The 12500-nt window shown below is 51.8% G+C and overlaps 6 non-coding genes across 6 annotated transcripts; all 6 read right to left on the bottom strand.

The window, feature by feature from the left end:
• Window positions 1-840: 840 nt before the first annotated feature.
• On the bottom strand, window positions 841-922 carry TRNAS-AGA (transfer RNA serine (anticodon AGA)). Its single transcript has one exon. It is a non-coding gene; the product is annotated as a tRNA-Ser (tRNA).
• Window positions 923-2621: 1699 nt separating this feature from the next.
• Window positions 2622-2703, bottom strand: TRNAS-AGA (transfer RNA serine (anticodon AGA)). The gene has a single exon. It is a non-coding gene; the product is annotated as a tRNA-Ser (tRNA).
• Window positions 2704-4506: 1803 nt separating this feature from the next.
• TRNAS-AGA (transfer RNA serine (anticodon AGA)) lies at window positions 4507-4588 on the bottom strand. The gene has a single exon. It is a non-coding gene; the product is annotated as a tRNA-Ser (tRNA).
• A 1298-nt stretch (window positions 4589-5886) lies between these two features.
• TRNAS-AGA (transfer RNA serine (anticodon AGA)) lies at window positions 5887-5968 on the bottom strand. The gene has a single exon. It is a non-coding gene; the product is annotated as a tRNA-Ser (tRNA).
• A 1876-nt stretch (window positions 5969-7844) lies between these two features.
• TRNAS-AGA (transfer RNA serine (anticodon AGA)) lies at window positions 7845-7926 on the bottom strand. Its single transcript has one exon. It is a non-coding gene; the product is annotated as a tRNA-Ser (tRNA).
• Window positions 7927-9596: 1670 nt separating this feature from the next.
• On the bottom strand, window positions 9597-9678 carry TRNAS-AGA (transfer RNA serine (anticodon AGA)). Its single transcript has one exon. It is a non-coding gene; the product is annotated as a tRNA-Ser (tRNA).
• Window positions 9679-12500: the final 2822 nt, after the last annotated feature.

The raw sequence follows: 12500 nt of genomic DNA, 5'->3' as shown, positions 1-12500 counted from the left end.
CTTCCTTCCTAACCTGTTCCCTCATTCCCTTGTTCCCTCGTTCACCAGTTCCTTCGTTCGCCAGTTCCCTCATTACCACGTTCGCCTCTTCCCTCATTCGCTCGTTCCCTCGTTCGCCAGTTCCATCGTTCCCTAATTCCCTCCTTTGATTGATCTTTTACTTCCTTCTTCACCTGTTCCCTCACTCCCTCGTTCTCCCATTCGCTCGTTAGGCAGTTCGATCGTTCCCTCATTCCCTTGTTGCTTCGTTCACCAGTTCCCTCGTTCACCCATTCCCTCGTTCGCCCGTTCCCTCGTTCGCCAGTTCCCTCGTTCACCCATTCCCTCGTTTACCAGTTCCCTCGTTCGTCAGTTCCCACGTTCGCTCGTTCTCTTGTTTGCTTCCTTCTTCAGCTGTCCCCTCATTCCTTTGTTCTCCCATTCGCTCGTTCGTCAGTTCGATTGTTCCCTCATTCCCTTGTTCCCTCGTTCACTAGTTCCTTCGTTCGCCAGTTCCCTCATTACCACGTTCGCCTCTTCCCTCGTTCGCCCGTTCGTCTGTTCCCTCGTTCGCCCGTTCGTTCGTTCCCTCGTTCGCCCGTTCCCTCGTTCGTCCGTTCCCTCGTTCGCCCGTTCATCCTTTCCCTCGTTCGCCCGTTCCCTCGTTCGCCCGTTCGTCCATTCCCTCGTTCGCTCATTCCCTCGTTCGCCCGTTCTCACGGTCGCCCGTTCCCTCGTTCGCCCGTTCGTCCGTTCCCTCGTTCGCCCGTTCGTCCGTTCCCTCGTTCGCCCGTTCCCTCGTTCGTGGTGATAACATAACCGAGAACATTATTGATAACCGTAAAAAATACGTCGCGAAGTCGCAGTGAGTAGGATTCGAACCTACGCGGGAAGATCCCATCTGATTTCTAGTCAGACGCCTTAACCACTCGGCCATCACTGCTTCCTTGAGGAGACAGGCGTGAATGGGGATATATTTTGAGGAATAGATGAAAGAATAAAAGGATGTGGATATTTTTGTGTGTATTTATGTTTTTCAATTTAAAAGGGAAAGGAAAGGAAAGAAAGGGAGGTAGAAAACGGAGGGAAGAGGAGGAAAAAGAATGCAAAGGGGAACGAGAGGAAGGAAAAGGGAAGCATAACCTCGTTCGCCGTTCCCTCGTTCGCCAGTCGAAAGGGAGGGAAAGGGAAGCTTTAACTAATTCTCTTCTCTTGTTACCACGTTCGTCAGTTCCCTCATTCGCTCGTTCCTCGTTCACCAGTTCCCTCGTTCGCCAGTTCCCTCATTCGCTCGTTCCCTCGTTCACCAGTTCCCTCATTCGCTCGTTCCTCGTTCACCAGTTCCTTCATTCGCTCGTTCCCTCGTTCACCAGTTCCCTCATTCGCTCGTTCCTCGTTCACCAGTTCCTTCATTCGCTCGTTCCCTCGTTCGCCAGTTCCATCGTTCCCTAATTCCCTCCTTTGATTGTTCTTTTACTTTCTTCTTCACCTGTTCCCTCACTCCCTCGTTCTCCCATTCGCTCGTTAGGCAGTTCGATCGTTCCCTCATTCCCTTGTTGCCTCGTTCACCAGTTCCCTCGTTCACCCATTCCCTCGTTCGCCAGTCGAAAGGGAGGGAAAGGGAAGCTTTAACTAATTCTCTTCTCTTGTTCGCCAGTTCCATCATTACCACGTTCGCCAGTTCCCTCATTCGCTCGTTCCTCGTTCACCAGTTCCCTCGTTCGCCAGTTCCCTCATTCGCTGGTTCCCTCGTTCACTAGTTCCCTCATTCGCTCGTTCCCTCGTTCACCAGTTCCCTCATTCGCTCGTTCCTCGTTCACCAGTTCCCGCATTCGCTCGTTCCTCATACACCAGTTCCCTCGTTCGCTAGTTCCCTCATTCGCTCATTGCTCGTTCACCAGTTCCCTCGTTCATTCGTTCGCCCGTTCCTTCATTCCTTCGTTCTTTCATTCGCTCACTCGGCAGTCCGATCGTTCATCTGTTCCTTGATTCCCTCATTCGCTCTTTTACTCGTTCCCTTGTTCCCAAGTTCGTCCGTTCCCTCGTTCCCTTATTCCCTCGTTCGACAGTCCAAAGGGAGGGAAAGGGAAGCTTTAACTAATTGCCTCCACTTGTTCGCCAGTTCCCTCATTACCACGTTCGCCTGTTCCCTCATTCGCTCGTTTGCTTCCTTCCTAACCTGTTCTCTCGTTCGCCCGTTCCTTCGTTCGCCCGTTCGTCCGTTCCCTCGTTCGTCCGTTCCCTCGTTCGCCCGTTAGTCCGTTCCCTCGTTCGCCCGTTCGTCCATTCCCTCGTTCGTCCATTCCCTCGTTCGCCCGTTCCCTCGTTCGCCCGTTCCCTCGTTCGCCCGTTCGCCCGTTCCCTCGTTCGCCCGTTCGTCCGTTCCCTCGTTCGTCCGTTCCCTCGTTCGCCCGTTCCATCGTTCGCCCGTTCGTCCGTTCCCTCGTTCGCCCGTTCGCCCGTTCCCTCGTTCGCCCGTTCGTCCGTTCCCTCGTTCGCCCGTTCGTCCGTTCCCTCGTTCGCCCGTTCCCTCGTTCGCCCGTTCGTCCGTTCCCTCGTTCGCCCGTTCGCCCGTTCCCTCGTTCGTGGTGGTAACATAACCGAGAACATTATTGATAACCGTAAAAAATAGATCGAGAAGTCGCAGTGAGTAGGATTCGAACCTACGCGGGAAGATCCCATCTGATTTCTAGTCAGACGCCTTAACCACTCGGCCATCACTGCTTCCTTGAGGAGACAGGCGTGAATGGGGATATATTTTGATGAATAGATGAAAGAATAAAAGGATGTGGATATTTTTGTGTGTATTTATGTTTTTCAATTTAAAAGGGAAAGGAAAGGAAAGAAAGGGAGGGGGAAAGGGAAGTAGAAAACGGAGGGAAGAGGAGGAAAAAGAATGCAAAGGGGAACGAGAGGAAGGAAAAGGGAAGTTTAACCTCGTTCGCTCGTTCCCTTGGTCACTCGTTCCGTTACTTGCTCGTTCCCTCGGTCACTCGTTCCGTTATTCGCGCGTTCCCTCGTCTCGTTTCATTGTTTGCCCCTGCCCTCGGTGGCTTGTTTTCTCCTGTTGTTCTCTCGTTCCCTCACTCCCACGTTCGTCCGTTCCCTCGTTCGCCAGTCGAAAGGGAGGGAAAGGGAAGCTTTAACTAATTCTCTTCTCTTGTTCGCCAGTTCCATCATTACCACGTTCGCCAGTTCCCTCATTCGCTCGTTCCTCGTTCACCAGTTCCCTCGTTCGCCAGTTCCCTCATTCGCTGGTTCCCTCGTTCCCCAGTTCCCTCATTCGCTCGTTCCCTCGTTCACCAGTTCCTTCATTCGTTCGTTCCTCGTTCACCAGTTCCTTCGTTCGCCAGTTCCCTCATTCGCTCGTTCCTCGTTCACCAGTTCCCTCGTTCGCCAGTTCCCTCATTCGCTCATTGCTCGTTCACCAGTTCCCTCGTTCATTCGTTCGCCCGTTCTTTCATTCCTTCGTTCTTTCATTCGCTCACTCGGCAGTCCGATCGTTCATCTGTTCCTTGATTCCCTCATTCGCTCTTTTACTCGTTCCCTTGTTCCCAACTTCGTCCGTTCCCTCGTTCCCTTATTCCCTCGTTCGACAGTCCAAAGGGAGGGAAAGGGAAGCTTTAACTAATTGCCTCCACTTGTTCGCCAGTTTCCTCATTACCACGTTCGCCTGTTCCCTCATTCGCTCGTTTGCTTCCTTCCTAACCTGTTCCCTCATTCCCTTGTTCCCTCGTTCACCAGTTCCTTCGTTCGCCAGTTCCCTCATTACCACGTTCGCCTCTTCCCTCATTCGCTCGTTCCCTCGTTCGCCAGTTTCATCGTTCCCTAATTCCCTCCTTCGATTGTTCTTTTACTTCCTTCTTCACCTGTTCCCTCACTCCCTCGTTCTCCCATTCGCTCGTTAGGCAGTTCGATCGTTCCCTCATTCCCTTGTTGCTTCGTTCACCAGTTCCCTCGTTCACCCATTCCCTCGTTCGCCCGTTCCCTCGTTCGCCAGTTCCCTCGTTCACCCATTCCCTCGTTTACCAGTTCCCTCGTTCGTCAGTTCCCACGTTCGCTCGTTCTCTTGTTTGCTTCCTTCTTCAGCTGTCCCCTCATTCCTTTGTTCTCCCATTCGCTCGTTCGTCAGTTCGATTGTTCCCTCATTCCCTTGTTCCCTCGTTCACTAGTTCCTTCGTTCGCCAGTTCCCTCATTACCACGTTCGCCTCTTCCCTCGTTCGCCCGTTCGTCTGTTCCCTCGTTCGCCCGTTCGTTCGTTCCCTCGTTCGCCCGTTCCCTCGTTCGTCCGTTCCCTCGTTCGCCCGTTCATCCTTTCCCTCGTTCGCCCGTTCCCTCGTTCGCCCGTTCGTCCATTCCCTCGTTCGCTCATTCCCTCGTTCGCCCGTTCTCACGGTCGCCCGTTCCCTCGTTCGCCCGTTCGTCCGTTCCCTCGTTCGCCCGTTCCCTCGTTCGCCCGTTCCCTCGTTCGTGGTGGTAACATAACCGAGAACATTATTGATAACCGTAAAAATACGTCGCGAAGTCGCAGTGAGTAGGATTCGAACCTACGCGGGAAGATCCCATCTGATTTCTAGTCAGACGCCTTAACCACTCGGCCATCACTGCTTCCTTGAGGAGACAGGCGTGAATGGGGATATATTTTGAGGAATAGATGAAAGAATAAAAGGATGTGGATATTTTTGTGTGTATTTATGTTTTTAAATTTAAAAGGGAAAGGAAAGGAAAGAAAGGGAGGTAGAAAACGGAGGGAAGGGGAGGAAAAAGAATGCAAAGGGGAACGAGAGGAAGGAAAAAGGAAGCTTAACCTCGTTCGCTCGTTCCTCGTTCACCAGTTCCCTCATTCGCTCGTTCCTCGTTCACCAGTTCCTTCATTCGCTGGTTCCCTCGTTCACCAGTTCCCTCATTCGCTGGTTCCCTCGTTCACCAGTTCCCTCATTCGCTCGTTCCCTCGTTCGCCAGTTCCATCGTTCCCTAATTCCCTCCTTTGATTGTTCTTTTACTTTCTTCTTCACCTGTTCCCTCACTCCCTCGTTCTCCCATTCGCTCGTTAGGCAGTTCGATCGTTCCCTCATTCCCTTGTTGCCTCGTTCACCAGTTCCCTCGTTCACCCATTCCCTCGTTCGCCCGTTCCCTCGTTCGCCAGTCGAAAGGGAGGGAAAGGGAAGCTTTAACTAATTCTCTTCTCTTGTTCGCCAGTTCCATCATTACCACGTTCGCCAGTTCCCTCATTCGCTCGTTCCTCGTTCACCAGTTCCCTCGTTCGCCAGTTCCCTCATTCGCTGGTTCCCTCGTTCACCAGTTCCCTCATTCGCTCGTTCCCTCGTTCACCAGTTCCCTCATTCGCTCGTTCCTCGTTCACCAGTTCCCTCATTCGCTCGTTCCTCGTTCACCAGTTCCCTCGTTCGCTAGTTCCCTCATTCGCTCATTGCTCGTTCACCAGTTCCCTCGATCGCTAGTTCCCTCATTCGCTCATTGCTCGTTCACCAGTTCCCTCATTACCACGTTCGCCTGTTCCCTCATTCGCTCGTTTGCTTCCTTCCTAACCTGTTCTCTCGTTCGCCCGTTCCCTCGTTCGCCCGTTCGTCCGTTCCCTCGTTCGTCCGTTCCCTCGTTCGCCCGGTAGTCCGTTCCCTCGTTCGCCCGTTCGTCCATTCCCTCGTTCGTCCATTCCCTCGTTCGCCCGTTCCCTCGTTCGCCCGTTCCCTCGTTCGCCCGTTCGTCCGTTCCCTCGTTCGTCCGTTCCCTCGTTCGCCCGTTCCATCGTTCGCCCGTTCGTCCGTTCCCTCGTTCCCTCGTTCGCCCGTTCCCTCGTTCGCCCGTTCCCTCGTTCGCCCGTTCCCTCGTTCGTGGTGATAACATAACCGAGAACATTATTGACAACCGTAAAAAATAGGTCGCGACGTCGCAGTGAGTAGGATTCGAACCTACGCGGGAAGATCCCATCTGATTTCTAGTCAGACGCCTTAACCACTCGGCCATCACTGCTTCCTTGAGGAGACAGGCGTGAATGGGGATATATTTTGATGAATAGATGAAAGAATAAAAGGATGTGGATATTTTTGTGTGTATTTATGTTTTTCAATTTAAAAGGGAAAGGAAAGGAAAGAATGGGAGGGGGAAAGGGAAGTAGAAAACGGAGGGAAGAGGAGGAAAAAGAATGCAAAGGGGAACGAGAGGAAGGAAAAGGGAAGTTTAACCTCGTTCGCTCGTTCCTTCGGTCACTCGTTCCGTTACTTGCTCGTTTCCTCGGTCACTCGTTCCGTTATTCACGCGTTCCCTCGTCTCGTTTCATTGTTTGCTCCTGCCCTCGGTGGCTTGTTTTCTCCTGTTGTTCTCTCGTTCCCTCACTCCCACGTTCGTCCGTTCCCTCGTTCGCCAGTCGAAAGGGAGGGAAAGGGAAGCTTTAACTAATTCTCTTCTCTTGTTCGCCAGTTCCATCATTACCACGTTCGCCAGTTCCCTCATTCGCTCGTTCACCAGTTCCCTCGTTCGCCAGTTCCCTCATTCGCTCGTTCCTCGTTCACCAGTTCCCTCATTCGCTCGTTCCCTCGTTCACCAGTTCCCTCATTCGCTCGTTCCTCGTTCACCAGTTCCTTCATTCGCTCGTTCCTCGTTCACCAGTTCCCTCGTTCGCCAGTTCCCTCATTCGCTCATTGCTCGTTCACCAGTTCCCTCGTTCATTCGTTCGCCCGTTCCTTCATTCCTTCGTTCTTTCATTCGCTCACTCGGCAGTCCGATCGTTCATCTGTTCCTTGATTCCCTCATTCGCTCTTTTACTCGTTCCCTTGTTCCCAAGTTCGTCCGTTCCCTCGTTCCCTTATTCCCTCGTTCGACAGTCCAAAGGGAGGGAAAGGGAAGCTTTAACTAATTGCTTCCACTTGTTCGCCAGTTCCCTCATTACCACGTTCGCCTGTTCCCTCATTCGCTCGTTTGCTTCCTTCCTAACCTGTTCCCTAATTCCCTTGTTCCCTCGTTCACCAGTTCCTTCGTTCGCCAGTTCCCTCATTACCACGTTCGCCTCTTCCCTCATTCGCTCGTTCCCTCGTTCGCCAGTTCCATCGTTCCCTAATTCCCTTCTTTGATTGTTCTTTTACTTCCTTCTTCACCTGTTCCCTCACTCCCTCGTTCTACCATTCGCTCGTTAGGCAGTTCGATCGTTCACTCATTCCCTTGTTGCTTCGTTCACCAGTTCCCTCCTTCACCCATTCCCTCGTTCGCCCGTTCCCTCGTTCGCCAGTTCCATCGTTCACCCATTCCCTCGTTTACCAGTTTCCACGTTCGCTCGTTCTCTTGTTTGCTTCTTTCTTCAGCTGTCCCCTCATTCCTTTGTTCTCCCATTCGCTCGTTCGTCAGTTCGATTGTTCCCTCATTCCCTTGTTCCCTCGTTCACCAGTTCCTTCGTTCGCCAGTTCCCTCATTACCACGTTTGCCTCTTCCCTCGTTCGCTCGGTCTCTAATTCCCTTCTTTGATTGTTCGCGTACTTCCTTCTTCACCTGTTCCCTCACTCCCTCGTTCGCCCGTTCGTCCGTTCCCTCGTTCACCCGTCCCCTCGTTCGCCCGTTCGTCCGTTCCCTCGTTCGCCCGTCCCCTCGTTCGCCCGTTAGTCCGTTCCCTCGTTCTCCCGTTCGTCCGTTCCTTCGTTCGTCCGTTCCGTCGTTCGCCCATTCCCTCGTTCGCCCGTTCGTCCGTTCCCTCGTTCGCCCGTTCGTCCGTTCCCTCGTTCGCCCGTTCGCCCGTTCCCTCGTTCGCCCGTTCCCTCGTTCGCCCGTTCCATCGTTCGCCCGTTCGTCCGTTCCCTCGTTCGTGGTGATAACATAACCGAGAACATTATTGATAACCGTAAAAAATACGTCGCGAAGTCGCAGTGAGTAGGATTCGAACCTACGCGGGAAGATCCCATCTGATTTCTAGTCAGACGCCTTAACCACTCGGCCATCACTGCTTCCTTGAGGAGACAGGCGTGAATGGGGATATATTTTGATGAATAGATGAAAGAATAAAAGGATGTGGATATTTTTGTGTGTATTTATGTTTTTAAATTTAAAAGGGAAAGGAAAGGAAAGAAAGGGAGGTAGAAAACGGAGGGAAGAGGAGGAAAAAGAATGCAAAGGGGAACGAGAGGAAGGAAAAGGGAAGCTTAACCTCGTTCGCTCGTTCCTTCGGTCACTCGTTCCGTTACTTGCTCGTTCCCTCGGTCACTCGTTCCGTTATTCGCGCGTTCCCTCGTCTCGTTTCATTGTTTGCCCCTGCCCTCGGTGGCTTGTTTTCTCCTGTTGTTCTCTCGTTCCCTCACTCCCATGTTCGTCCGTTCCCTCGTTCGCCAGTCGAAAGGGAGGGAAAGGGAAGCTTTAACTAATTCTCTTCTCTTGTTCGCCAGTTCCATCATTACCACGTTCGCCAGTTCCCTCATTCGCTCGTTCCTCGTTCACCAGTTCCCTCGTTCGCCAGTTCCCTCATTCGCTGGTTCCCTCGTTCACCAGTTCCCTCATTCGCTCGTTCCCTCGTTCACCAGTTCCCTCGTTCGCCAGTTCCCTCATTCGCTCGTTCCTCGTTCACCAGTTCCTTCGTTCGCCAGTTCCCTCATTCGCTCGTTCCTCGTTCACCAGTTCCTTCGTTCACCAGTTCCCTCGTTCGCCAGTTCCCTCATTCGCTCGTTCCTCGTTCACCAGTTCCTTCGTTCCTTCGTTCTCTCATTCGCTCATTCGGCAGTCCAATCGTTCATATGTTCCTTGATTCCCTCATTCGCTCTTTTACTCGTTCCCTTGTTCCCAAGTTCGTCCGTTCCCTCGCTCCCTTATTCCCTCGTTCGACAGTCCAAAGGGAGGGAAAGGGAAGCTTTAACTAATTGCCTCCACTTCTTCGCCAGTTCCCTCATTACCACGTTCGCCTGTTCCCTTTTTCGCTCGTTTGCTTCCTTCCTAACCTGTTCCCTCATTCCCTTGTTCCCTCGTTCACCAGTTCCTTCGTTCGCCAGTTCCCTCATTACCACGTTCGCCTCTTCCCTCATTCGCTCGTTCCCTTGTTCGCCAGTTCCATTGTTCCCTAATTCCCTTCTTTGATTGTTCTTTTACTTCCTTCTTCACCTGTTCCCTCACTCCCTCGTTCTTCCATTCGCTCGTTAGGCAGTTCGATCGTTCCCTCATTCCCTTGTTGCTTCAGTTCACCAGTTCCCTCCTTCATCCATTCCCTCGTTCGCCCGTTCCCTCGTTCGCCAGTTCCCTCGTTCACCCATTCCCTCGTTTACCAGTTCCCACGTTCGCTCGTTCTCTTGTTTGCTTCCTTCTTCAGCTGTCCCCTCATTCCTTCGTTCTCCCATTCGCTCGTTCGTCAGTTCGATTGTTCACTCATTTCCTTGTTCCCTCGTTCACTAGTTCCTTCGTTCGCCAGTTCCCTCATTACCACGTTCGCCTCTTCCCTCGTTCGCTCGCTCCCTAATTCCCTTTTTTGATTGTTCGCGTACTTCCTTCTTCATCTGTTCCCTCACTCCCTCGTTCGCCCGTTCGCCCGTTCCCTCGTTCACCCGTTCCATCGTTCGCCCGTTCGTCCGTTCCCTCGTTCGTGGTGATATAACCGAGAACATTATTGATAACCGTAAAAAATAGGCCGAGAAGTCGCAGTGAGTAGGATTCGAACCTACGCGGGAAGATCCCATCTGATTTCTAGTCAGACGCCTTAACCACTCGGCCATCACTGCTTCCTTGAGGAGACAGGCGTGAATGGGGATATATTTTGATGAATAGATGAAAGAATAAAAGGATGTGGATATTTTTGTGTATTTGTTTTTCAATTTAAAAGGGAAAGGAAAGGAAAGAAAGGGAGGTAGAAAACGGAGGGAAGAGGAGGAAAAAGAATGCAAAGGGGAACGAGACGAAGGGAAAGGGAAGCTTAAACTCGTTCCCTCGGTCACTCGTTCCGTTATTCGCGCGTTCCCTCAGTCCCTCGTTCCGTTATTCGCGCGTTCCCTCGTCTCGTTTTATCTTTGGCCCCTGCCCTCGTTTGCTCGTTTTCTCCTGTTGTTCTCTTGTTCCCTCATTCCCACGTTCGCCCGTTCCATCGTTCGTCAGTTCCCTCGTTCACCTGTTCCCTCGTTTGCCAGTTCCCTCGTTCATTCGTTCGCACGTTCTTTCATTCCTTCGTTCTCTCATTCGCTCATTCGGCAGTCCGATCGTTCATCTGTTCCTTGATTCCCTCATTCGCTCTTTTACTCGTTCCTTTGTTCCCAAGTTCGTCCATTCCCTCGTTCCCTTATACCTTCGTTCGGCAGTCCAAAGGGAGGGAAAGGGAAGCTTTAACTAATTCCCTCCACTTGTTCGCCAGTTCCCTCTTTACCACGTTCGCCTCTTCCCTCATTCGCTCGTTCCCTCTTTCACCAGTTCCCTCTTTACCACGTTCGCCTCTTCCCTCATTCGCTCGTTCCCTCTTTCACCAGTTCCCTCGTTCTCTTGTTTGCTTCCTTCTTAACCTGTTCCCTCATTTCCTTGTTCCCCTATTCACTCGTTCGTCAGTTCGATCGTTCCCTCATTCCCTTGTTCACCAATAACCTTGTTCGCCAGTTCCCTCATTCGCTCGTTCCCTCGTTCGCCAGTTCCATCGTTCCCTCATTCCCTCCTTTGATTGTTCTTTTACCTCCTTCTTCACCTGTTCGTTCACCAGATCCCTCGTTCATCCATTTCCTCGTTCGCCCATTCGTCCGTTCCCTCGTTCGCCCGTTCGTCCGTTCCCTCGTTCGCCCGTTCGCCCTTTCCTTCGTTGTCTCGTTCGTCCGTTCCCTCGTTCGCCCGTTCCTTCGTTCGTCCGTTCCCTTGTTCGCCCGTTCTCTCGTTCGCCCGTTCGTCCATTCCCTTGTTCGCCCGTTCGTCCGTTCCCTTGTTCGCCCGTCCGTCCGTTCCCTCATTCGTCCGTTCCCTCGTTCGCCCGTTCCCTCGTTCGCCCGTTCGTCCGTTCCCTCGTTCGCCCGTTCCCTCGTTCGTTCGTTCCCTCGTTCGCCCGTTCCCTCGTTCGCCCGTTCGTCCGTTCCCTCGTTCGCCCGTTCGCCCGTTCCCTCGTTCGCCCATTCGTCCGTTCCCTCGTTCGCCCGTTCGTCCGTTCCCTCGTTCGCCCGTTCCATCGTTCGCCCGTTCGTCCGTTCCCTCGTTCGCCCGTTCCCTCGTCCACCCATTCTCTCGTTCTCTCGTTCGTGGTGGTAATATAACCGAGAGCATTATTGATAATAATAATAATAATAATAATAATAATAATAATAATAATAATGATAATGATAATGATAATGATAATGATAATGATAATGATAATGATAATGATAATAATAATAATGATGATGATGATAAGAATAAGAATAGTATTAATATTGATAATGATGATGATAATAGTGATAGTAATAAGAATAGTAAAACTATCGATATTGATAATGGTGATAATAATAATGGTAAAAATGATAATGACAATAACTCAATCCCTCAATTGTGGTGATAATATAACCGAGAGCATTATTGATAACCGTAAAAATACTTCCATAAATCGCAGTGAGTAAAAGAAAGAGGTAGAAAACGGAGGGAAGAGGAGGAAAAAGAATGCAAAGGGAGGAAGGGAAAGGGAAGCTTATCCTCGTTCGCTCGTTCCCTCGGTCACTCGTTTCGTTACTTGCTCGTTCCCTCGGTCACTCGTTCCGTTATTCGCGCGTTCCCTCGTCTCGTTTCATTGTTTGCTCCTGCCCTCGGTGGCTTGTTTTCTCCTGTTGTTCTCTCGTTCCCTCACTCCGACGTTCGCCAGTCGAAAGGGAGGGAAAGGGAAGCTTTAACTAATTCTCTTCTCTTGTTCGCCAGTTCCATCATTACCACGTTCGCTAGTTCCCTCATTCGCTCGTTCTTCGTTCACCAGTTCCCTCGTTCGCCAGTTCCCTCATTCGCTGGTTCCCTCGTTCACCAGTTCCCTCATTCGCTCGTTCACCAGTTCCTTCGTTCGCCAGGTCCCTCATTCGCTGGTTCCTCATAAACCAGTTCCCTCATTCTCTCGTTCACCAGTTCCCTCGTTCGCCAGTTCCCTCATTCGCTCGTTCCTCGTTCACCAGTTCCCTCATTCGCTCGTTCCTCGTTCACCAGTTCCCTCATTCGTTCGTTCACCAGTTCCCTCGTTTGCCAGTTCCCGCATTCGCTCATTGCTCGTTCACCAGTTCCCTCGTTCATTCGTTCGCCCGTTCTTTCATTCCTTCGTTCTTTCATTCGCTCACTCGGCAGTCCGATCGTTCATCTGTTCCTTGATTCCCTCATTCGCTCTTTTACTCGTTCCCTTGTTCCCAAGTTCGTCCGTTCCCTCGTTCCCTTATTCCCTCGTTCGACAGTCCAAAGGGAGGGAAAGGGAAGCTTTAACTAATTCCCTCCACTTGTTCGCCAGTTCCCTCATTACCACGTTCGCCTGTTCCCTCATTCGCTCGTTTGCTTCCTTCCTAACCTGTTCCCTCATTCCCTTGTTCCCTCGTTCACCAGTTCCTTCGTTCGCCAGTTCCCTCATTACCACGTT

Source organism: Penaeus vannamei, unplaced genomic scaffold (assembly GCF_042767895.1).
Source record: "Penaeus vannamei isolate JL-2024 unplaced genomic scaffold, ASM4276789v1 unanchor382, whole genome shotgun sequence".
NCBI lineage: Eukaryota > Metazoa > Arthropoda > Malacostraca > Decapoda > Penaeidae > Penaeus > Penaeus vannamei.
This window is presented reverse-complemented; position numbering and strand designations above follow the sequence as displayed.